Consider the following 24,174-nt stretch of genomic DNA (forward strand, 5'->3'; position numbering starts at 1 on the left):
GGTGTTCCACATTCGCAATTGTGTGAAATAGTTTACTTTGTTACGAATTCTCACTCCCCTTTTATCAAAATTACTTAAAATTTGTAATGCTAAAATATATATTATTAATTTCGGCAAAAAATTTTAAAAAACCAAAAATTAATAATTATTTGAAATCAGAGAAAGCTAATTTCCGATTAATCCCAAAAATCAGAAATAAAAAAAAAATAACATAAATACTGAAGGCCTCAGAGATCTTGGTGGATAGGAATCATCAGCTGGGGATTTGCTATGAATCCCATCAAGAGTAGCAAACATTTTCTCACGTCACTGGCCAATACATCATCTGTAATCTAATCTTTTCAAATCAAAATAAATAAATAAAGAGCATGATGATGAAGAGTCAGAATTAACTGCTAATCTATATCACATTTAGAAAAAATCAGTGGGAATCCGTCTGATTTCTTTCATCATCCATAATCATCATCATCCTCATAGATTTCATCTTATTTAAAATAAATTAAAAAAAAAAAAGGAATGTGTTATGTATCTACCTTGTCACCGATAATTCCTAGAAAGAGAAGAGGAAAATCGGAGCTAAAGGCAGAGTATACACAAAACCTAAATTTCATGTATACAGAAATCAACCCATCTCTGTTGCCTAACGATAGATCCCTTGATCATCTTACTTCCATATTGAAGCTGACCAAAGAATTGCAATATTAGGCTTCCGAATACCAAATCTTACAGCCTAAGCAGTGGCCCAACATTAAGAATAGCAGATAAATTTCCACAGATCTTCTGAGTTTCCCTCATTCTCACCGATGCTCTGCTGCCGTGGAACTTAATTATAATTAGAGGCAGGGAGAAGAAAACCCTAGATGTACATCTGAGCAGGCCTTCAAGTGATGTGGTTTGATGTTGAGGAGTGGACTTCTTTGCAATTTTAAAAATTCAAAGGCTAGGCCCATACCCAGTTGTCCACCACAAAACTTTCGGCCAGTCAAAATCTAGCCCAGCGTCCAAACTATTCTAAATAAATAAATAAAAATCTAATGCTCTTAATAATTAATTTTAACCTATTATATCCTTAATTTTTTTATTTCTATAATCAATAAATATAATTTTTAATAATAAATAATTAAATAAGTTTTAAATTTAATCTATTATAAATTTCAAGCAGATCACTATTCAGATTAAACTTTTATCAATTCTGTTGTATTTATTTGACTTACTAATTTAGTAATTGATTTAGTTAATTTAATTATTTAATTTTAAAATTTTTTCAATTATTTAGTTTTAATTCCAAATTCTACTGAAATTTCAGCAGAGTTTAACTCTAAAAACTTAAGTTACATGTAAATAAAGTTATGCAACCAAACTTTTTAATTCAACACCCAAATTCCCCATGAAACAAGATTACATTATGATGGGCAATCTTCACGTAACCTAATCCAAGAATAATACTTCATTTACATACTTAACTATAAAAATTTTCAAGCTAAATTAGCTTTTAAATAATTTATACACTCATAAGTATGCATGTAAATGTTTATATACATGACCCGAATTTCCACCAATACAATTATTTTTATGTTTAGTAGATTTATTGTTACTTTCTTTCAACTAATCCAAAACTCCGAACCCCAAATGTCTTGACAGGAAAGCAAACTTAACGATACCTTAAGAAATCATAAACTCTATTAATTGAATAACTTTAGTGAATAACAAGAATTCATTAAAGATTTCTAAAATATTAGATTCAGACTTTTTGAAAATTTACGTATTTTCATTCCCATCAATGAGAACCCTGCTAGTTAGATAAACAATAGATTTTATTTTTTGAACTAATTTGCAATAATAATCATCAATTTAGACTATTCATATTTTCTCTGGCAATCATTCTATTGACAGAAGATGGGAAACCATCCTATTATCTAAGATTATGTAGACATGATTAAAGAAATTATCTTTCCTTTTTATGTTTTGTAAGTACATAAGTTGTAATAGTATGAATCTAAACTGCTACCAACACAAAAGAACAGGAATATTGTTTGTTAATATAATTTATTAACATAAAATATAATTAAAATTCTTTAATATGTTACAAAATATTGAGTAGCAGAGCATAGTAGTAAAATCACTAATTACATTTATATACAAAAAAGAGTTCCACAAAATGTATATACATCTTTAAGCAAAATTGAGGTATTAACCCCTTGAACTCAACTAAGCAAAAGCTATTGATTGTACCTTTAATGCTTGTCCATGAAGGGGAGGGCAGAAAAGGGGTGGTGAGCTTAAGGCTCGGTAAATATAAGCTACTTTAGAGAAATAAAACATAATATGAAAATAATTATGTCAAGCATATGAATATGCAACATTCACATGGTGTTTCTATAGCACAAACAAGTCACAACAAGGTAGCTATATCACCAAAGGTCCCCATCACATAATCATATCATGTGTCCAATATTCCTAATCCGTTAAAGGAGCTTTTCAAGACTTCCTCTTGATATTCATACTCATAATGGATGCCAAGGACATAAAAATCATGACTTTTTTTCTATAGGCAAAAAAATTTATTAAAGCCAAAGAGTTGGCAAGGAAAGAACAAGATACAAAGAAAAGAAACCAAAGAGATGGATGCACGAAAAGGAACTAATACTCTAAACCACATAAAAACAAAGATGATAAAAGAAAAGTCCACAAGAGGTACCGTAAACTAAGAGACCATGCGTAGACAAATTAGAGCTAGAAAAAAGAACATAGAAGAGGAAAATACTGCTCCTGAGATATAAGGAAGAGAAACTGCCATCCAAAACCACAGCAACAAGCTTGAAGGGACAAAACCAGGACTCTAATGATTGATGCTCTGAAACAAGTTCATGTCCTCCCTAATTTGCTTTAGGAAGCATTCCACCACCACTTCATCAGGTTCAAAAAAAAAAAAAACAAGACATAATTTCTTACCAATAAAGAGAATTTAGCAAGCTTCTTGCTCTGATCAAGGGAAATGTTCAAAGAATTTTCCAGGCATAGCGATTTTTTATGAAATTTGTTCATCCTTCTAATGTCGCCATCTGCTGGTTGCATCACTTTACTCCCTTTTCTATAGGTCTTCTTGTTCTTTCTACCTCGAGCAAGCTTAGGAGACAAACTTAGCAAGTTTGGGACCAATCTACACTTACGCCTTTGCATAAGCAGCCGAGAAAACTTCATGCTTCGGCAATGGAAAGAAGGGGAGGGCTGGGCTTGCATAGTGGGAGAAAAGGGAATGACAGTTAAATGGTTATGGGCTAGGTGTGAAGAGGGACTGTCCAAAGAAGGTTCTTGGTTAGCTATTGGTTCAAGCCCAAGATGCTTGGGTAGAACATAGGCCCTAGGCCCAAGTTCAAATACTATTGGTATGAGGCCTAGGATCTTGTAGGGAACAATTGCTTATTTTTAGTGCTAAGGGGTCCTTAGGCAGAGAGTCAATGAGAGGCAAATTACAAAAGGGAGAATGCGACTGCATGTATTCGAGATATTCTAGGATGGCGAACTCTAGATTGGGAGGAGCATCGTCAGTCATTGGGGGTAGAGATAGCAGAGGCATGATTGTAAAGCCACTAGAAGGGGACACCACAGAGTCATGCAAGTGCCCGAATGAGCCACACGGAAAGGCTTTAGGTGACGAGGAGGAAGAGGATAGCACAGTTTCATCCGATGACTGTGGTGGATTGAGGCTCCTTGCTGTGAGAAAAGCTTTGCTACCACTGTCCTCAATAAGGGTAATGTGGTACTTGATGCAACCTACATCAATAGCCATGATTTTATGGATGAAATCAAGATCAGAACTAGAAACCAAGATCCTTACCAAATCCAGCTTTAATTTCTTGGAGGTGCAAGAATCAAGTGAGATAAAAGATCCAAAAAATTTACTGAGATGATTGAAGAAGTCGGCATACCAAAGGTGATGTGGTATACCATGGCAGCGAACTGATTGATGGGAGTAAATTTCTCTTCCCATGGTAAAATAGAGGAGAGCCATCTTTAGAGCCAATCACATGGAGTAGAAGTGTAAGCTTCGACTTACTTGAGGTAAATCCTATGATCCCTGGTACCTAGATGTCACAGGCACAAAATTGCCTTACTCGACATTCCCCTTCCCTTACTTTCATATATGAGCTCATTGCATGGATGCCTTTCCTTTTCTTTTTTCATTTACTTTCTCATTAGAAGTCATTGGGATGTCCATAGCTACCAAAACATCACAAATATATAATGCAGCATCTTCATGATATACATTACTAACATATACTATTAACTATGCAATTATAATTAAAATAAATTACATACTATCATGATGCATGGATGTGCATGGAATATAATAAAATAGTTTAAATAATTCTAATAAAACAATTTAAATAAGTTATACTCACATATCTGTTACTACTATTGGTCTTGTTAGAACTACTAATCCTATTGGTTAGAAGGACCTATACAGTTATACTAACGTTTATTGGTTAATTAATTGTATTTACAAAATTAACTCAACTTCAATATCTCAATTATCTTGCTTGGAAATCTGGTAGATTCTCTCTTGTATTTTGAATACTACATAAATATTTCTAGACGTCCTTTGCATTATTCTTAAGTTATTATATTTCATTCTACTTAAGTATAACATGTTAGGAATATTATATGAATTTATATAGTAAACATTTATATTTCATATTATATGTCATTTATGTTTGGACAGTAGACTCTATGTGTAGGTTGTTTAATTATACAACCAACCACAATTTTAAAATATAGCACATTTAAGAAAAGTAAGACAACAAAAACATAAGTGTACTATAAACACTTCCAATTTAGCAGTGATGGACGAAGTCATAAATATTAAATCCTGCTTAGCAGTGATGGACAAAGTCATAAATATTAAATCCTACTTTTGCGAAATTTAAAATTAACCAAGACCTATTAGGTTCTTTAATCAATCTATTAACCTCTTTTAATTCTCAGTCTATTTCTATATCTAAGCTAATTAAGTCTAATTTATTGATTATCTATCACTTGGTCTTCTCCTTTTGATCCTTCAACCAAGGATTAAGAACATAACTTAATAGGGCCCTTCATTATGCATTTAAATAAGCATACAATCAATGGATTAAGCCTCATAAATTTCATTAAATTGGGACTAACCCAATCCAATTGACAAAAATAACTCAAATATTATATTCCTAACTCAAAAATCAAAGAAAACTACTCACAATCCATGTTCATTACAAGAGATTTTGGGTAGAAGAAGGAATAAAATGTGAAAAGCAAACTTAAAACTGAAAAAACTAATGTTTGGTGTGAAGAATCTAGTGAAAAAGAGCCAAAAATCTAGTTGATGCATGAAAAATGGCATTCTTCCTCTTTTTGTCTCTTTCCTTTTCTTTAATTCTTTCTCTTCTCATTCCTCTTTTTGCAATAAGTGATGTGAGGAGCCTTAAATACCCTGACAAAAACCCTAGGATGGCCTAAAAATGGTTTGAGGTGAGGGCACTCCACATATGAGAAGATTTGCTTCTTCAGTTAATTATTGAGGAAGTGCATAGCTTGAACAATACCTGTGCAGCATCTTGTGCAGAGTCAAGTCTGGAGAGGATGAGTGAAAATGGGTTTACATAGCCATGCAGGTCCCTGTACACATTTTGGCAAGCTCCAGAGGTTTTTCGTGATACTGCACAGGCAAGTGCATAGGCTGTGTAGATTTCATTGGATCTCCATTTGTTTTCCGTGATAGTGCACAAGTAGATGCACAGGCTGTGCGACATTCTGTGCAACTTTCGACAGGTTTCAGCTATTTTTTGAGCTCTCGCATAGGTAGGTGCACAGGTTGTGCACCATCATGTGCAAGTTTCGGCAGGTTTGCAATTTCTCTATTTTTCTGGATGCAGATTACACAGGCTGTGCGCAATTTTGTGCAACTTTCGGCAACTTACAAAATTTCTTCTAATTTCTGTACACAAGTTGCATAGGCTGTGTAGTATGTTGTGCAGATTTTGACAGCCTTTAAAATTTTTAAATTTTAGGCTTCATTTTTGGCACTTTTGGACTTGGAATTTGCTCTTCACCTGCACAATTAGTTTTTAGTCTCTCAAAAATACCATTTTATCTATAAAATAAAAATAAAATTACAAATTAAACCAAAATTAACAAGTATGAAGGATTAATTAAATAACTAATGAAATTAATTAATAAAAGAATAAAATAACTATAAATCTAACCTAAATGACTATATAAAATGCATATATCAAACATTGCCATCCCAAATCCATAAAATATACAACGATTGAAAGGCAAAGAGAAAGTTCGCAATTATGAGGTCAATTCCACAAAAGGAGGTATTGATTGGGGCAAAATTAAAACCCTACTGAAATTTCAGAACAACTTTGACCTTGAAGAAGACTTTGGCGTAGGAGACTACTCTCATATAACATATGAAATCTTTGGCATAGGAGACTACTCTCATTGAACGGATGAAATCTTTGCTGAACCTTTTTTCCTAAAGTTCAAATTACTCACCCTGGACAAATATGGCGGTAGATCTAACCCCAGGAGTCAGTTGGCAAATTTCAGAACCACAATGCAACTACAAAATGTTAGTGACTTTATCTTATGTAGGGTCTTTCCATCAACCTTGATAGGGCTTGCGCAGAAGTGGTATCAACACCTTCATCCTAGTTCAATCCTGAGTTTCCATCACCTAGCTTCAGAGTTCAAATAAAGATTCATTACCTGTATCCCACCAAAGAAATTGTCATCTAACTTACAAAAGGTCAAGTAGAATTCCAACAAGTCACTAAAAAGTTGCATTTACATTTGGTTCATTTTAACCTTTTTTTTCCTCTAAAAAATAAACCGATTAAATATAATTTTCAAAAATAAAATTGAACTAAATTGAATTGCCTAATAAATCAAATCAAATTACCTAAATTGGTTCAATTTAATTAATTTTTTTGATTTAAACTGAATTATGCTCTCTCTAATATGAATAACAAAGATAATCCAAGTATTGATGCAAAAGTAATTGTTTTATTTCCCTCTAAAGGAGGTCCAAGCCCATCAGATTACTCACGTGAGAAGAACCCACACAATATTGTCATAGCCCATCAGAATAATATCATTAATAATAACTCCATTTCACCCAATTTTTATGGTTCTTTTATTTCTTGAATTATTTTTTAGTAATTTATTTTAATAATAACAATAATATTCATTTTTTAACTTAGTTGTCAGCACAATCATCTTATTATGTAGCCAATTAGGCTTCTAGAAGTCTCATATTCTACTTTTTTTTTCTTTTTTTGGATTTTTTATTTACACTTGTATGATTCAATTATAAATTTTATAATGTATTTTTTTTTAAAGCAAAACCAGTAAAATATTATTAAATTAAAATTCATTATTTAAAAAATACAATAAAAATAAATAGAGCAATTTATATTTATAAATAGAATTAATTTCTTAAATATTGATATGATGGCTGAAATATAAAAGGAAAGAGGATGAGTTCTCGCTTCCCTCTGATCTTATTACATAATAAGATCAGAATTTCTAGTTTATTTTCCATTCCCACAGACGTAAGTACAGGTGCAAACCCCAGGAACGATGCAGCTGCCTGTAGCTCCTCCCCGTTTGTTAGGATCTCCACCAAACTTTTGGTTGCACAGCTGAGTGCATGGCATTGCACTACAATTAGCCAGAGGCACGGTCTTCGCGCAAACGCGTGCTCCCATAACTTCACTTCTTGCATCAACCATCAAATTCTAGTTTAGGGAAAAAAAAAATAATTTGCCTTGTCCTTATAGACCATCAACTTTTACCTCTTAACGATAGAAGAACAATCATAAGGACTACAAAAACTTGCAAGCTTTGGCTCTTCATCATTCCTTTTCTTTCTCCTATTCAAATGATTTGTGAATTTTTGATATTAATGTGCTGCTTTTATATGTTATTTAGGTGTTACCAGAAATAAAATCTGCAAGATTTCTTTCCGTAATTATGCTAAATTGCTAATAACAGACATTCCTATTTATAGATATTGCCAATTGGATGATTAAATAAGTTTCTTATAATATCTAATATTTCTATTTGTTAACTAATCCAGCACCACAATGATCAACATTACCATATTATATTGCATCTTATTTATTAAAATAAATATATCGTATAAGAATAGATATTATTATATCACTCAAATTCAATACCCATTTTCAAAAAATTCAATACCCATTTCAATTTTAGTGAAGGTAACTTGATGGGTTTTAGGGAATTAGAATTCCACAAAAAAGAGCCAAACAAGCGTGACTATGAGATGAAGAGAAAAGAAGAAGGAAAGAAATTTTTTTCAGGAACAGAAAGGGGGAAAAGAAAACTTTTTGAACGTATACATTGTGTTTGGCGAGTTAAAAATGTTAGTTTTTGAAAAAAAAAAAAAAAGAATAAGTGACATTGATATTAGTAGACTAACAAAAATAGAAATAAAAAAAATTAAAGAATTAAAGAATGGATTAAGGAAGAAAATATGGCACTAACTATTCTCTCTTTATTTTTTGAAATTTTACCTTAGGATTCTAGAAGGTAATTGCTTAGTAGATTAAACATTAGGTGATGATAGCAAATCTTTATTTATGTGAAGGGTATACAAATATTATGGAATAAAAAGGATATTGCAATTTTTGTATGTTTTATTGTATGTTTTAAAAGTATTTGTTTTATTTCTCTGTATCGACAATGATGAGTATAAAGAATGTAATTGATGATTTTCATTGTGGCTCCACACATGAATGTTAGAGCAAGTAGACTTTCAGTGAACGTAATAGAGTATGAAGACACTCTTTAGGAAAAGAGCAAACTAACAGAGTGATGATTCACACTTGAGTGGAGACACTTGTTAGAGATTTAGGAAACCTAAAGCGCATAGAAATAATTTTTTTTCTTAATAGACCCATACTCATGAACTTACACCACATCCAACTCAAGTAATAGATTTGTAAGTCATTCCCATATTCATCTTATCATTTTTTTATGTTGAAATTTCAACGCTTACATATTCTCAATAATAAATTATTTAGTAAAAGGAGAAAAAATTATTTTCATTATCTCTAATTTAAATAAATTGTATTAATTGTCCCTTAATTTAAATTATTATTTAATTCAATCATTCAACTCTAATTTATTAAAATAAAATTCACTGACTTTAATTTTATTTTATAGCAATTTACATGTTAAAAAAAATAAAATTAACTTTTACCTTCTTTTTCTTTTTTTTTTATTAATAAAATTATTAATTTACATTTTAAATTTTAAAATAATATTTTATTATTTTTGTTAAATATTAATTTAGTGTTAATTAATTATAAAAAAAATCCTAAAAGTACACTATTGCATAATAAATTTTTTTCTTTTAAATAAAATTAAAGTTAATAAATTATATTTTAATAAATTAAAATTAAACAACCGAAATAAAATAACCATCAAAATTAAAACACAATCGATACAATTCACCGCTGTAAATTTGGCATTTGAGCTGTATGATAGGTTTCCATTTAGTTTGAAGTGAGAGTTTCCCTAAGATTGTGTTGGAGTGTTATAATAAAAGTAGAAATGCTGAGAGGCACAGAGAGAGCAATTAGTAGCATACGATCACAGTTCATTAGCTTCATTCTATGAATTGTGAGGTTAAGATCACAAATATCCATAGAGAAATCAATGGATATTTCCGATTAATCCCAAAAATCAGAAATAAAAAAGAATTAGATAAAAATTGAAGGTCTCAGAGATCTTGGTGGATAGGAATCATCAGCTGGGGATTTGCTATGAATCCCATCAAGAGTAGCAAATATTTTCTCACATCACTGGCCAATACACCATCTGCAATCTAATCTTTTCAAATCAAAATAAATAAATAAATAAATAAAGAGCATGATGATGAAGAGTCAGAATTAACTGCCAATCTATATCATATTTAGAAAAAATCAGTGGGAATCCGTCTGATTTCTTTCATCATCCATAATCATCATCATCCTCATAGATTTCATCTTATTTAAAAAAAATTAAAAAAAAAAGGAATGTGTTATGTATCCACCTTGTCACCGATAATTCCTAGAAAGAGAAGAGGAAAATCGGAGCTAAAGGCAGAGTATACACAAAACTTAAATTTCATGTATACAGAAATCAACCCATCTCTGTTGCCTAACGATAGATCCCTTGATCATCTTACTTCCATATTGGAGCTGACCAAAGAATTGCAATATTAGGCTTCCGAATACAGCCTAAGCAGTGCCCCAACATTGAGAATAGCAGATAATTTTCCACAGATCTTCTGAGTTTCCCTCATTCTCACCGATGCTCTGCTGCCGTGGAACTTAATTATAATTAGAGGCAGGGAGAAGAAAACCCTAGATGTACATCTGAGCAGGCCTTCAAGTGATGTGGTTTGATGCTGAGGAGTGGACTTCTTTGCAAATTTAAAAATTCAAAGGCTAGGCCCATACCCAGTTGTCCACCACAAAACTTTCGGCCCGTCAAAATCTAGCCCAGCGTCCAAACTATTCTAAATAAATAAATAAAAATCTAATGCTCTTAATAATTAATTTTAACCTATTATATCCTTAATTTTTTATTTCTATAATCAATAAATATAATTTTTAATAATAAATAATTAAATAAGTTTTAAATTTAATCTATTATAAATTTCAAGCAGATCACTATTCAGATTAAACTTTTATCAATTCTGTTGTATTTATTTGACTTACTAATTTAGTAATTGATTTAGTTAATTTAATTATTTAATTTTAAAATTTTTTCAATTATTTAGTTTTAATTCCAAATTCTACTGAAATTTCAGCAGAGTTTAACTCTAAAAACTTAAGTTACATGTAAATAAAGTTATGCAACCAAACTTTTTAATTCAACACCCAAATTCCCCATGAAACAAGATTACATTATGATGTGCAATCTTCACGTAACCTAATCCAAGAATAATACTTCATTTACATACTTAACTATAAAAATTTTCAAGCTAAATTAGCTTTTAAATAATTTATACACTCATAAGTATGCATGTAAATGTTTATATACATGACCCGAATTTCCACCAATACAATTATTTTTATGTTTAGTAGATTTATTGTTACTTTCTTTCAACTAATCCAAAACTCCGAACCCCAAATGTCTTGACAGGAAAGCAAACTTAACGATACCTTAAGAAATCATAAACTCTATTAATTGAATAACTTTAGTGAATAACAAGAATTCATTAAAGATTTCTAAAATATTAGATTCAGACTTTTTGAAAATTGACGTATTTTCATTCTCATCAATGAGAACCCTGCTAGTTAGATAAACAATAGATTTTATCTTTTGAACTGATTTGCAATAATAAATTATAATCATCAATTTAGACTATTCATATTTTCTTTGGCAATCATTCTATTGACAGAAAGATGGGAAACCATCCTATTATCTAAGATTATGTAGACATGATTAAAGAAATTATCTTTCCTTTTTATGTTTTGTAAGTACATAAGTTGTAATAGTATGAATCTAAACTGCTACCAACACAAAAGAGCAGGAATATTGTTTGTTAATATAATTTATTAACATAAAATATAATTAAAATTCTTTAATATGTTACAAAATATTGAGTAGCAGAGCATAGTAGTAAAATCACTAAATTACATTTATATACAAAAGAGAGTGCCACAAAATGTATATACATCTTTAAGCAAAATTGAGGTATTAACCCCTGGAACTCAACTAAGTAAAAGCTATTGATTGTACCTTTAATGCTTGTCCCTGAAGGGGAAGACAGAAAAGGGGTGGTGAGCTTAAGGCTCAGCAATATAAGATATTTTAGAGAAATAAAACATAATATGAAAATAATTATTTCAAGCATATGAATATGCAACATTCACATGGTGTTTCTATAGCACAAACAACTCACAACAAGGTAGTTATATCACCAAAAGTCCCCATCACCTAATCATATCATGTGTCTAATATTCCTAATCCATGAAAGGAGCTTTTCAAGACTTCCTCTTGATATTCATACTCATAATGGATGCCAAGGACATAAAAATCATGACTTTTTTCTATAGGCAAAAAAATTTATTAAGGCCAAAGAATTGGCAAGGAAAGAACAAGATACAAAGAAAAGAAACCAAAGAGACGGATGCACGAAGAAGAACTAATACTCTAAACCACACAAAAACAAAGATGCTAAAAGAAAAGTCCACAAGAGGTACCCTAAACCAAGAGACCATGCGTAGATAAATTAGAGCTAGAAAAAAGAACATAGAAGAGGAAAATACTGCTTCCGAGATATAAGGAAAAGGAAGAGAATCTATCGTCTAAATCCACAGCAACAAGCTTGAAGGGAAAAAACAAGGACTCTAATGATTGATGCTCTGAAACAAGTTCATGTCCTCCCTAATTTGCTTTAGGAAGCATTCCACCACCACTTCATCAGGTTCAAAAAAAAAAAAAAAAAACAAGACATAATTTCTTACCAACAAAGAGAATTTACCAAGCTTCTTGCTCTGATCAAGGGAAATGTTCAAAGAATTTTCCAGGCATAGCGATTTTTTATGAAATTTGTTCATCCTTCTAATGTCGCCATCTGCTGGTTGCACCACTTTACTCCCTTTTCTATAGGTCTTCTTGTTCTTTCTGCCTCGAGAAAGCTTAGGAGACAGACCTAGCATGTTTGGGACCAATCTACACTTACGCCTTTGCTTAAGCAGCCGAGAAAACTTCATGCTTCGGCAATGGAAAGAAGGGGAGGGCTGGGCTTGCTTAGTGGGAGAAAAGGGAATGACAGTTAAATGGTTATGGGCTGGGTGTGGAGAGGGACTGTCAAAAGAAGGTTCTTGGTTAGCTACTGGTTCAAGCCCAAGAGGCTTGGGTAGAACATAGGCCCTAGGCCTAAGTTCAAATACTATTGGTATGAGGGCTAGGATCTTGTAGGGAACAACTGCTTATTTTTAGTGCTAAGGGTTCCTTAGGCAGAGAGTCATTGATATTCATACTCATAATGGATGCCAAGGACATAAAAATCATGACTTTTTTTCTATAGGCAAAAAAAATTATTAAGGCCAAAGAATTAGCAAGGAAAGAACAAGATACAAGGAAAGAAACCAAAGAGACGGATGCACGAAGAGGAACTAATACTCTAAACCACACAAAAACAAAGATGCTAAAAGAAAAGTCCACAAGAGGTACCCTAAACCAAGAGACCATGCGTAGATAAATTAGAGCTAGAAAAAAGAACATAAAAGAGGAAAATACTACTCCCGAGATATAAGGAAAAGGAAGAGAATCTATCGTCTAAAACCACAGCAACAAGCTTGAAGGGAAAAAACTAGGACTCTAATGATTGATGCTCTGAAACAAGTTCATGTCCTCCCTAATTTGCTTTAGGAAGCATTCCACCACCACTTCATCAGGTTCAAAAAAAAAAAACAAGACATAATTTCTTACTAATAAAGAGAATTTACCAAGCTTCTTACTCTGATCAAGGGAAATGTTCAAAGAATTTTCTAGGCATAATGATTTTTTATGAAATTTGTTCATCCTTCTAATGTTGCCATCCGCTGGTTGCACCACTTTACTCCCTTTTCTATAGGTCTTCTTGTTCTTTCTGCCTCGAGCAAGCTTAGGAGATAGACCTAGCAAGTTTGGGACCAATCTACACTTACGCCTTTGCTTAAGCAACCAAGAAAACTTCATGCTTCGGTAATGGAAAGAAGGGGAGGGCTGGGCTTGCATAATGGGAGAAAAGGGAATGATAGTTAAATGGTTATAGGCTGGGTGTAAAGAGGGACTATCAAAAGAAGGTTCTTGGTTAGCTACTAGTTCAAGCCCAAGAGGTTTGGGTAGAACATAGGCCTTAGGCCCAAGTTCAAATACTATTGGTATGAGGGCTAGGATCTTGTAGGGAACACTTGCTTATTTTTAGTGCTAAGGGGTCCTTAAGTAGAGAGTCATTGAGAGGCAAACTATAAAAGGGAGAATGAGACTGCAGGTAATCGAGATATTATGGGAAGGCGAACTCTAGATTGGGAGGAGCATCGTCAGTCATTGGGGGTAGAGATAGCAGAGGCATGATTGTAGAGCCACTAGAAGGGGACACCACAGAGTCATGCAAGTGCCCGAATGAGCCACATGGAAAGGCTTTAGGTGACGAGGAGGAAGAGGATAGCACAGCTTCATCCGATGACTGTGGTGGATTGAGGCTCCTTGCTGTGAGAAAAGCTTTGCTACCACTGTCCTAAATAAGGGTAATGTGGTACTTGATGCAACCTGCATCAATAGCCATGATGTTATGGATGAAATCAAGATCAGAACTAGATACCAAGATCCTTACCAAATCTAGCTTTGATTTCTTGGAAGTGCAAGAATCAAGTGAGATAAAAGATCCACAAAATTTGCTGAGATGAATGAAGAAGTCGCATACCAAAGGTGATGTGGTATACCATGGCAGCGAACTGATTGATGGGAGTAAATTTCTCTTCCCATGGTAAGATAGAGGAGAGCCATCTTTAGAGCCAATCACATGGAGGAGAAGTCTAAGCTTCGACTTACTTGAGGTAAATCTTATAATCCCTAGTACCTAGATGTCACAGGCACAAAATTGCCTTACCCGACATTCCCCATCCCTTACTTTCATATATGAGCTCATTGCATGGATGCCTTTCCTTTAATTTTTTCATTTACTTTCTCATTAGAAGTCATTGGGTTGTCCATAGCTACCAAAACATCACAAATATATAATGCAGCATCTTCATGACATACATTACTAACATATACTATTAACTATGCAATTATAATTAAAATAAATTACATACTATCATGATGCATGGATGTGCATGGAATATAATAAAATAGTTTAAATAATTCCAATAAAACAATTTAAATAAGTTATACTCACATATCCGTTACTACTATTGGTGTTGTTAGAACTACTAATCCTGTCGGTTGGAAGGACCTATACAGTTATACTAACGTTTATTAGACGCTTGATCATTAATTAATTGTATTTACAAAATTAACTCAACTTCAATATCTCAATTATCTTTCTTAGAAATCTGGTAGAGTCTCTCTTGTATTTTGAATACTACATAAATATTTCTAGACGTCATTTGCATTATTCTTAAGTTATTATATTTCATTCTACTTAAGTATAACATGTCAGGAATATTATATGAATTTATATAGTAAACACTTATATTTCATATTATATTTCATTTATGTTTGGACACTAGACTCTATGTGTAGGTTTTTTAATTATACAACCAACCACAATTTTAAAATATAGCACATTTAAGAAAAGTAAAACAACAAAAACATGAGTGTACTATAAACACTTCCAATTTAGTAGTGATGGACAAAGTCATAAATATTAAATCCTACTTTTGTGAAATTTAAAATTAACCAAGACCTATTATGTTCTTTAATCAATCTATTAACCTCTTTTAATCCTCAGTCTATTTCTAGATCTAAGCTAATTAAGTCTAATTTCTTGACTATCTATCACATGGTCTTCTCCTTTCGATCCTTCAACCAAGGATTAAGAACATAACTTAATAGGGCTCTTCATTATGCATTTAAATAAGCACATAAGCAATGGATTAAGCCTCATAAATTTCATGAAATTGGGACTAACCCAATTCAATTGACAAAAATAACTCAAATATTACATTCCTAACTCAAAAATCAAAGAAAACTACTCACAATCCATGTTCATTATAAGAGATTTTGGGTAGAAGAAGGAATAAAACGTGAAAAGCAAACTTAAAACTGAAAAAACTAATGTTTGGTGTGAAGAATCAGGTGAAGAAGAGCCAAAAATCTAGTTGGTGCATGAAAAATGGCATTCTTCCTCTTTTTGTCTCTTTCCTTTTCTTTAAGTCTTTCTCTTCTTGCTCCTCTTTTTGCAATAAGCGATGTGAGGAGGCTTAAATACCTTGACAAAAACCCTATGATGGCCTAAAAATGGTTTGAGGTGAGGGCACTCCACATGTGAGAAGATTTGTTTCTTCAGTCAATTATTGAGGAAGTGCATAGCTTGAATAATACCTGTGCAACATCTTGTGCAGAGTCAAGTCTGGAGAGGATGAGTGAAAATGGGTTTACATAGCCATGCAGGTCCCTGTACACATTTTGGCAAGCTCCAGAGGTTTTTTGTGATACTGCACAGGCAAGTGCATAGGCTGTGTAGATTTAAGTGGATCTCCATTTGTCTTCTGTGATAGTGCACAAGCGGATGCACAGGCTGTGTAACATTCTGTGCAACTTTCGACAGGTTTTAGCTATTTTTTGAGCTCTCGCATTGGTAGGTGCACAGGTTGTGCACCATCATGTGCAACTTTCGGCAGGTTTGCAATTTCTCTATTTTTATGCATGCAGATTACATAGGCTGTGCACAATCCTGTGCAACTTTCGGCAATTTATAAAATTTCTTCTAAATTCTGTACACAAGTTGCATAGGCTATGTAGTATGTTGTGTAGATTTTGACAACCTTTAAAATTTTTAATTTTTAGGCTTCATTTTTGGCACTTTTAGACTTGGAATTTAGTCTTCACCTACACAATTACTTTTTAGTCTTTCAAAAATACCATTTTATCTATAAAATAAAAATAAAATTACAAATTAATCCAAAATTAACAAGTATGAAGGATTAATTAAATAACTAATAAAATTAATTAATAAAAGAATAAATAACTATAAATCTAACCTAAATGACTATATAAAATGCATATATCAAACATTGCCATCCCAAATCTATAAAATATACAACAATTGAAAGGCAAAGAGAAAGTTAGCGATTATGAGGTCAATTCCATAAGAGGAGGTATTGATTGGGGCAAAATTAGGACCCTACTGAAATATCAGAACAACTTTGACCCTGAAGAAGACTTTGGCATAGGAGACTACTCTCATATAATGGATGAAATCTTTGGCATAGGAGACTACTCCCATATAACGGATGAAATCTTCACTTAACATTTTTTTCCTAAAGTTCAAATTGCCTACCCTGGACAAAGATGGAGGTAGATCTAACCCCAGGAGTCACTTGGCAAATTTTAGAATCACAATCCAACTATGAAATGTTAATGACTTTATCTTATATAGGGTCTTTCCATCAACCTTGATAGGGCTTACTCAGAAGTGGTATCAACACCTTCATCCTAGTTCAATCCTGAGTTTCCATCACCTAGCCTCAGAGTTCAAATAAAGATTCATTACCTGTATCCCACCAAAGAAATTGTCATCTAACTTACAAAAGGTCAATAGAATTCGGGCGAGTAACTAAAAAGCTGCATTTACATTTATTTACATTTGGTTCATTTTAACCTTTTTTTTCCTCTAAAAAATAAACCGATTAAATATAATTTTCAAAAATAAAATTGAACTAAATTGAATTGCCTAATAAATAAAATCAAATTACCTAAATAGTTTCAATTTAATTAATTTTTTTGATTTAAACTGAAGTATGATCTCTCTAATCTGAATAACAAAGATAATCCAAGTATTGATGCAAAAGTAATTGTTTTATTTCCCTCTATAGCAGGTCTAAGCCCATCAGATTACTCACGTCCTACATCAACCATCAAATTCTAGTTTAGGAAAAAAAAAATCATTTGCCTTGTCATTATAGACCATCAACTTTTACCTCTTAACGATAGAAGAATAATCGTAAGGACTACAAAAACTTGCAGGCTTTGGCTCTTCATCATTCCTTTTCTTTCTCCTATTCAAATGATTTGTGAATTTTTGATATTACTGTGCTGCTTTTATATGTTATTTAGGTGTTATCAGAAATAAAATCTGCAAGATTTCTTTCCGTAATTAAGCTAAATTGCTAATAACAGACATTCCTATTTACAGATATTGCCAATTGGATGGTTAAATAAGTTTCTTATAATATCTAATATTTCAATTTGTTAACTAATCTAGCACCACAATGATCAACATTACCATATTATATCGCATCTTATTTATTAAAATAAATATATCGTATAAGAATAGATATTATTATATCACTCAAATTCAATACCCATTTTCAAAAAATTCAATACCCATTTCAATTTTAGTGCAGGTAACTTGATGGGTTTTAGGGAATTTGAATTCCAAAAAAAAGAGCCAAACAAGCATGACAATGAGATGAAGAGAAAAGAAGAAGGAAAGAAATTTTTTTAAGGAACAGAAAGGGGGAAAAGAAAACTTTTTTAACGTATACATTGTATTTGGCAAGTTAAAAATGTTAGTGTTGAAAAAAAAAAGAATAAGTGACATTGACATTAGTAGACTAACAAAAATAGAAATAAAAAAAAAAGAAAAGAATTAAAGAATGGATTAAGGAAGAAAATATGGCACTAACTGTTCTCTCTTTTTTTTTTTAAATTTTACTTTAGGATTCTAGAAGGTAATTGCTTAGTAGATTAAACATTAGGTGATGATAGCAAATCTTTATTTATGTGAAGGGTATATAAATATTATGGAATAAAAGGAATGTTGCAATTTTTGTATGTTTTATTGTATTTTTAAGAGTATTTGTTTTATTTCTCTTTATCGACAATGATAAGTATAAAGACTGTTGTTGATGATTTCCGTTGTGGCTCCATACGTGAATGGTAGAGCAAGTAGACTTTCAATGGGCGTAATAGGGTATGAAGACACTCTTTAGGAAAAGAGCAAACAGATGAAGTAGTGATTCACACTTGAGTGGAGACACTTGTTAGAGATTTAGGAAACCTAAAGCGCATGGAAAGAATTTTTTTCTTAATGGACTCATACTCATGAACTTACACTACATCCAACTCAAGTAATAGATTTATAAGTCATTCCCATATCCATCCTATCATTTTCTGATGTGAAAATTTCAATGCTTATATATTTTTAATAATAAATTATTTAGTAAAAGGGGAAAAAAATATTTTCATTATTATTTAATTCAATCATTCAACTCTAATTTATTAAAATAAAATCCACCAACTTTAATTTTGTAGCAATTTACATGTTAAAAAAAATAAAATTAACTTTTACCTTCTTTTTCTTTTTTTTATTAATAAAATTATTAATTTACATTTTAAATTTTAAAATAATATTTTATTATTTTTGTTAAATATTAATTTAGTATTAATTAATTATAAAAAAAAATCCTAAAAGTACACTATTGCATAATAAATTTTTTTCTTTTAAATAAAATTAAAGTTAATAAATTATATTTTAATAAATTAAAATTAAACAACCGAAATAAAATAACCATCAAAATTAAAACACAATCGATACAATTCACCGCTGTAAATTTGGCAAACGATAGGTTTATAGAGAAAAACTTTGAGCTGTATGATAGGTTTCCATTTAGTTTGAAGTGAGAGTTTCCCTAAGATTGTGTTGGAGTGTTATAATAAAAGTAGAAATGCTGAGAGGCACAGAGAGAGCAATTAGTAGCATACGATCACAGTTCATTAGCTTCATTCTATGAATTGTGAGGTTAAGATCACAAATATCCATAGAGAAATCAATGGATATTTCCGATTAATCCCAAAAATCAGAAATAAAAAAGAATTAGATAAATATTGAAGGCCTCAGAGATCTTGGTGGATAGGAATCATCAGCTGGGGATTTGCTATGAATCCCATCAAGAGTAGCAAATATTTTCTCACATCACTGGCCAATACACCATCTGCAATCTAATCTTTTCAAATCAAAATAAATAAATAAATAAATAAAGAGCATGATGATGAAGAGTCAGAATTAACTGCCAATCTATATCATATTTAGAAAAAATCAGTGGGAATCCGTCTGATTTCTTTCATCATCCATAATCATCATCATCCTCATAGATTTCATCTTATATAAAATAAATTTAAACAAAAAAGGAATGTGTTATGTATCTACCTTGTCACCGATAATTCCTAGAAAGAGAAGAGGAAAATCGGAGCTAAAGGCAGAGTATACACAAAACCTAAATTTCATGTATACAGAAATCAACCCATCTCTGTTGCCTAACGATAGATCCCTTGATCATCTTACTTCCATATTGGAGCTGACCAAAGAATTGCAATATTAGGCTTCCGAATACCAAATCTTACAGTCTAAGCAGTGGCCCAACATTAACAATAGCAGATAATTTTCCACAGATCTTCTAAGTTTCTCCCATTCTCACCGATGCTGTGCTGCTGTGAAACTTAATTATATATAGGGGCAGGGAGAACAAAACCCTAGATATACATTTGAGCGGGCCTTCAAGTGATGTGGTTGGATGCCGAGGAGTGGACTTCTATTGCAATTTTAAAAATTCAAGTAAGGCTAGGCCCATACCCAGTTGTCCACCACAATTCTTTCGGCCCGTCAAAATGTAGCCTAGCGTCCAAACTATTGTAAATAAATAAATCAATACATAAAAATCTAATACTCTTCATAATTAATTTTAACCTATTATGTCCTTAATTTTTTATTTTTAAAATTTTTTATTTCTATAATCAATAAATATAATTTCTAATAATAAATAATTAAATATATTTTTTATGTTTTATAAGTATATGAGTTGTAACAGCCCGAATCCAAACTGCTACCAACATAAAAGTACTAAAAGACATAAGGCCACTAGAACTCATTGCAAGTCTTATTTACATTAAAATCTATCTTGAAGCATATATTGTTTATTAATATAATTTATTAACATAAAATATAATTAAAATTCTTTAATATGTTACAAAATACCGACCATAGTAGCAAAATAATTAAATTACATTTATACCAAAAAGAGTTCCACAGAATGTATATGTATCTTTAAGTAAAATTGAGGTATTAACCCCTAGAACTCAACTACGCAAAAGCTATTGACTGTATCTTCAATGCTTGTCCTTAAAGGGGAAGACAGAAAAGGGGGATAAGCTTAAGGCTCCGTAAATATAAGATACTTTAGAGAAATAAAACATAATATGAAAATAATTAATTCAAACATATGAATATGCAACATTCACATAGTGTTTCCATAGCACAAACAAGTCATAACAAGGTAGCTATATCATCAAAGGTCCCCATCATATAATTATATCATGTGTCCAATATTCCTATCCATTAAATGAGCTCCTTAAGACTTCCTCTTGATATTCATACTCATAATAGATACCAGGAACATAAAAATCATGACTTTTTTTTATAAGCAAAAAAAATTATTAAGGCCAAAGAACTGGTAAGGAAAGAACAAGATACAAGGAAAAGAAACCAAAGAGTCGAAGGCGCGAAGAGGAACCAGTACTTTAAACCACACAAAAACAAAGATGCTAAAAGAAAAGTCCACAGGAGCCACCCTAAACCAAGAGACCATGCTCGGACAAATTAGAGCTAGAAAAGAGAACATAGAAGAGGAAAATACTACTTTCGAGATATAAGGCAAAGGAAGAGAAATTGCCATCCAAAACCCTAGCAACAAGCTTGAAGGGACAAAACCAGGACTCTAATGATTGATGCTCTGAAACAAGTTCATGTCCTCCCTAATTTGCTTTAGGAAGTATTCCGCCACCAATTCATCAAGTTCGAAAATATATAAGACACAATTTTTTACCAATAAAAAGAGTTTACCAGGCTTCTTGCTCCAGATCAAGGGAAATGTATGAAGAATTTTCTAGGCATAACAATTTTTTGTGAAACTTATTCATCCTTCTAATGTCAAATCGGCTGGTTGCACCACTTTACTCCCTTTTCCATAGGTTTTCTTGTTCTTTCACCTCAAGCAAGCTTAGGAGACAGACCTAGCAAGTTTGGGACTAACCTACACTTATGCCTTCACTTAAGCAGCTAAGAAACTTCATGCTTGGACAATGGAAAGAAGGGGAGGGCTGGGCTTGCTTAATGGGAGAAAAGGGAATAACAGCTAAATGGTTATGGCTACGTGTGAAAACGGACTATCAAAAGAAGGTTCTTGGTTAGGTACTGGTTCAAGCCCTTGAGTCTTGGGTAGAACATAAGCCCTAGGCCCAAGTTCAAATATTACTGGGTTCAAATGTAAACAAGTATGAGGGCTAGGACCTTGTAGAGAACAATTGCTTATTTCCAGTGCTAAGGGGTCCTCGGGCAGAGATTCATTGAGCAACAAACTACAAAAGGGAGTATGAGACTACATGTGTTCAAGATATTTTGGGATGGCAAACTCTAGGTTGGGAGGAGCATCATTTGTCATTGGGGGTAAAGATGGCAGAGGCATGATTGAAGAGCCACTAGAAGGGGATACCATAGAGTCATGCAAGCGCTTGGATGAGCCACGTGGAGAGGCTTTAGGTGACAAGGAGGAAAAGGACAGCGCAACTTCATCCTATGGTGCTGGTGGATTGAGGCTCCTTGTTGTGAGAAAAGCTTCACTACCACTGTCCTCGATAAGGCTAATGTGGTACTTGATGCAACCTACATCAATAGCCATGATTTTATGGATGAAATCAAGATTGAAAGTAGATACAAAGATCCTTGCCGAATCTATCTTTAATTTTTTGGAGGTGCAAGAATCAAGTAAGATAAAAGATCCACAAAATTTGCTGAGATGAATGAAGAAGTCAGGATACCAAAGGTGAAGTGGTCTACCATGGTATCGAACTGATTGATGGAAGTAAGTTTCTCTTCCCATGGTAAAACAGAGGATAACCATTTTTAGAGCCAATCACATGGAGGAGAAGTGTGAGCTTCAACTAACTTGAGGTAGATCCTATAATCCTTGGTACCTGGATGTCACAGGCATAAAATTGCCTTACCCGACATCCTCTTTTCCCTTGCTTTCATATATGAGCTCATTGCAGGGATGCCTTTCCTTTTCCTATTTCATTTACTTTCCCATTAGAAACCATTGGGTTGTCTATAACTTCCAAAACATCATAAATATATAATGTAACATCTTCGTGATATACATTACTAACATATACTATTAATTATGCAATTATAATTAAAATAAATTACATACTATCATGATGCATGGATGTGCATGGAATATAATAAAGCAGTTTAAATAATTCCAATAAAACAATTTAAATAAGTTATACTCACATATCCTTTACTACTATTGTTCCTATTAGAACTAGTAATCCTATTGGTTGGAAGGATCTATACAGTTATGCTAACGTTTATCAGACACTTGATCATTAATTAACTTTATTTACAAAATTAACTCAACTTCAATATCTCAATTATCTTGCTTGAAAATCTAGTAGAGTCTCTCCTGTATTTTGAATACTACATAAATATTTTTGGACATCCTTTGCATTATTCTTAAGTTATTATATTTCATTCTACTTAAGTATGACATGTCAAGAATATTTTATGAATTTATATAGTAAACATTTATATTTCTTATTATATTTCATTTATGTTTGAACACTAGACTCTATGTGTAGGTTGTTTAATTATACAACCAACCACAATCTTAAAATATAGCACATTTAAGAAAAGTAAAACAACAGAAACATAAGTGTACTATAAACACTTCGAATTTAGTCAGTGATGGACAAAGTCAATGACAAATGCAACATTTAGATGTAGGTGTCTTTGAACCTTACTCACAATTTTACTCCTTATAAATTTAGTTTCTATTACTTAAAAGAAAATTTAAAAAATAAATATTATTAATTTTTGAATTTAGTTAGGCCAATAAAAACAATAACTTTTAAAAAATTAGAATATTGTCCATTTAATTTATTTTGTTTAATTAGGTAAATTAAAAATATGAATCATTAACAAACCCACCGTTAAATATAAAAGAACAATAATGGATGCAATATTCAAACTTAAGTGTCTGTGTATCTCACTCATAATTTTATTATTTTATTTTTATAATACTTTGTGATTGTAATGAAAGCGAAAGTTATGCAATGAATATATCTACAAAGGTAATTAAAAAGATAATAACTTCTCTACAGTGATGATATTTAATTTTTGTAGCAATGTAGACATGAATAAGCAACATTGCTCATGGATTGCTGCAAATATATAATTTTTTTAATTTATTTTATTAATAATAGGTGTGATAATTAATGGAAATTTTTTCGTAAATATTTATGAAATTATGTTTTAAAGTTACTTATTTCCTTGATTTACATTATTAAATCTAAAGAGAGTATTGTGGATTTAATCTTAATTTTGTTTGAATGAAGATATACATT

General features: G+C 31.9%; 6 non-coding genes across 6 annotated transcripts; all 6 read right to left on the reverse strand.

The window, feature by feature from the left end:
* Positions 1–223: 223 nt before the first annotated feature.
* Positions 224–315, reverse strand: LOC131171016 (small nucleolar RNA SNORD24). Its single transcript, XR_009141775.1, has one exon. It is a non-coding gene; the product is annotated as a small nucleolar RNA SNORD24 (small nucleolar RNA).
* A 62-nt stretch (positions 316–377) lies between these two features.
* On the reverse strand, positions 378–459 carry LOC131170991 (small nucleolar RNA R12). The gene has a single exon (XR_009141751.1). It is a non-coding gene; the product is annotated as a small nucleolar RNA R12 (small nucleolar RNA).
* A 9,327-nt stretch (positions 460–9,786) lies between these two features.
* On the reverse strand, positions 9,787–9,878 carry LOC131171004 (small nucleolar RNA SNORD24). The gene has a single exon (XR_009141764.1). It is a non-coding gene; the product is annotated as a small nucleolar RNA SNORD24 (small nucleolar RNA).
* A 70-nt stretch (positions 9,879–9,948) lies between these two features.
* Positions 9,949–10,030, reverse strand: LOC131170994 (small nucleolar RNA R12). Its single transcript, XR_009141754.1, has one exon. It is a non-coding gene; the product is annotated as a small nucleolar RNA R12 (small nucleolar RNA).
* A 9,577-nt stretch (positions 10,031–19,607) lies between these two features.
* LOC131170982 (small nucleolar RNA SNORD24) lies at positions 19,608–19,699 on the reverse strand. The gene has a single exon (XR_009141742.1). It is a non-coding gene; the product is annotated as a small nucleolar RNA SNORD24 (small nucleolar RNA).
* A 70-nt stretch (positions 19,700–19,769) lies between these two features.
* LOC131170995 (small nucleolar RNA R12) lies at positions 19,770–19,851 on the reverse strand. Its single transcript, XR_009141755.1, has one exon. It is a non-coding gene; the product is annotated as a small nucleolar RNA R12 (small nucleolar RNA).
* Positions 19,852–24,174: the final 4,323 nt, after the last annotated feature.

This window comes from Hevea brasiliensis, chromosome 11 (genome assembly GCF_030052815.1).
Source record: "Hevea brasiliensis isolate MT/VB/25A 57/8 chromosome 11, ASM3005281v1, whole genome shotgun sequence".
Classification (NCBI taxonomy): domain Eukaryota; kingdom Viridiplantae; phylum Streptophyta; class Magnoliopsida; order Malpighiales; family Euphorbiaceae; genus Hevea; species Hevea brasiliensis.